Below are 2500 nucleotides of genomic sequence, written 5' to 3'. Positions count from 1 at the left end.
ATCGAACATGTTTGTTTATTAAGTTAAGAAACAGGTTTTTTTTTTAAACGAGGTGAATTTTGAAACTTTTTCAAAAATGCTCAATTTAATTTTCGCTTTTTGTAAAAGCTTTCATAAATTGCACGCGTACAGGTAGTGTGTGCAGTACGTGTTTTTCAGGTTTTTGAAATTGTTTTGTTTTTCTAACTCAAATAGTTATGTCGTCATCATCGTTAGCATTATAATAATTATTTAAGTTTATACAATCAAAAAAGAGACATTTCTAAGAAAAATGAGAACTTTTGCATGCTACATATAAGATGGGTTATGGTGATTTTATAGAAATTAAATCGTACTGTTATTGTCAGAAACTTATGTATATCAGAATGATCCAAAGAATTTTCAGGTTTTAAAGATCTCTTTAAAGAATCATCATCCATCTAAGCTTACTTGACTAGGACTATAGTCTAGTCTATAGTACTTTGATTATAATCTGTAAAAGGAACTTTTTGGTACTTTTTTTGCTCATTAACTGGTACTTTTTTGAGTTGTATGTACATATCGTCACCTAAAACGCAAACGGCCCTATCTAACATTTTTAAAATTTTACAGGAGAAGCAAAAAAACTATTGAAATTGAAAAGTTTGTTTCTATCAACGCGATTTATTTGTAATAAACAGGGAAACCAAAATATGCAAATGCATGTTTTTTGTGGTGCGTCGTATGGACTCATGGATAATATATTTACACGTTTCAGACCAATTTAAGAATTTTGGCATCGATTTGTTTAGAGCATATTTTTGCATATTTTACCCATAAGAGCATAATTTTGCATGATTTGACTTTTGTAGCATATTTAAGGCATATTTTCGAGTTTTTAGAGAATATTTTACTCTTTTAGTGCATATTTTTGAAGTTTTTCGCTTTTTTTTCATTTTTGTACATTTTTAATTTCCTTTTCAAAACTTTATTTAAAAAAATTAAATTTAATTTTTTTTTATTTTTTAATTTTTATTTTTTATTTTCTTTGTAGAACTTGAAAACTGTAAAAAATACATTAGTCTCATGAAAACCAATGTTATATTTTTTTATTCAATAAAGCATTAAATTTTAAATCGGACATAAAACCGATTACTTTGGATTTCATGACACCAATCCATTTTTATCGTTTAAAAAACTAGTATTGATAACACTGTAAGTATGTCAAAAAGACACAGAAAAACGTCGAGACACCTAAACTTAATTTTGGGTCGTAGAATCTAGTGGCTTACACCGTTTTGAAAATTTAGGTCAAAATCGGGAGATATTGTGTTTTAAAGTATGAACTCTTTATGAGGTGATTTTTTAATTTTAAAATTTTTGAAAAAAGTTTTCACGCATAGACATACGAACTAATTATAAAAAGCTAAATATATGTATGTATATGCATAATTAATTCATTATTTTCTATGCGTGAAAGTTTTTTTAATTTAAATGATCAAAAAACACCTCAGAAACAGTGTAAACTTTAAAATCCAATATCTCCCGATTTTGACCTAACTTTTCAAAACGGAGTATGCCACTAGATTCTACGACCGAAAATTAAGTTCACATGTTTCGGCGTTTTTCTGTGTGAAGCTATGAATACAATTGGAAGAAATGTGTCAAACTTTGTCGTTTGAAATATGTTTTTTTGGGGACCAAATGTCTTCATGTTATTTATTGGTTATCTGAACGTAAAACAGAGTTCTATTCAACTAGTTCTTCAACCTAACAGATAAATCAATTATAAAAAATCTAGTAGGATGAAATATGACATTAAATATTTATTATTTCATTACAATTTCAGTCTTTTTAAGCTTTTCAATGTTAAAATATAATTTAAAATAATTATTTTTGGAGCATATTTTTTAAATTTTAAGAGCATATTTTGAGTTTTTACGGCATATTTAAAGCGCTTAAAACACTTTTTTAGAGCATGTTTTCGGTTTCCCTGGTAATAAATAAACAAGTTGTTTAATAGTGAAACATATTGGTCGTTATTATAGTTGACAATTGCGTATATAAAAATGGATAAATTGGACTTTTTACCTTTAATATTTAAATGTTTTTGTAGATAGGGCCTTTTATTTTTTGCCAATAAAATCGCTAATTTTGGTCGGAGGACATTTTTGTATGGACATTTTTTTTGATGCAATACATTATAATCAACAATAAGATCGATTTTGAATTTTTGGTTAGTTAGGGCCGTTTTGCGTTTCAGGTGACGATATGTATGTCTCGCCATTATAGTGTAAATCCAAATTCGTCAACAACCAATTAAAAAGCCCCTGCACTCAATTATTAATATACAACATTTAGTTTGAGTTTGTTTAAATAACATTAGAAGCATAAATACAATAAATGTTATTCGTTAGACTTTTTTCTTAAAGTTATTCCAAAACAGCTTTCAATTTCTAAATCAAACCTATACAAAATTTAACGAAAAATAAACCAATTCAGTCGTTCGAAAACATTTTAACGGAAAACAACTTAAAGTGCT

The 2500-nt window shown here is 27.2% G+C and overlaps 1 pseudogene; it reads left to right on the top strand.

The window, feature by feature from the left end:
- The first annotated feature begins 2330 nt into the window (after positions 1 to 2330).
- The window catches only part of LOC119612322, a 3985-nt pseudogene continuing 3815 nt past the window's right edge, over positions 2331 to 2500 (top strand).

The sequence above is a fragment of the Lucilia sericata genome, unplaced genomic scaffold (genome assembly GCF_015586225.1).
Source record: "Lucilia sericata isolate MDLA Ls3-8-SP2 unplaced genomic scaffold, ASM1558622v1 Contig001650F_arrow, whole genome shotgun sequence".
Lineage (NCBI taxonomy): Eukaryota > Metazoa > Arthropoda > Insecta > Diptera > Calliphoridae > Lucilia > Lucilia sericata.
The sequence above is the reverse complement of the archived record's forward strand: the minus strand, read 5'-3'. Positions and strand labels throughout refer to the sequence as shown.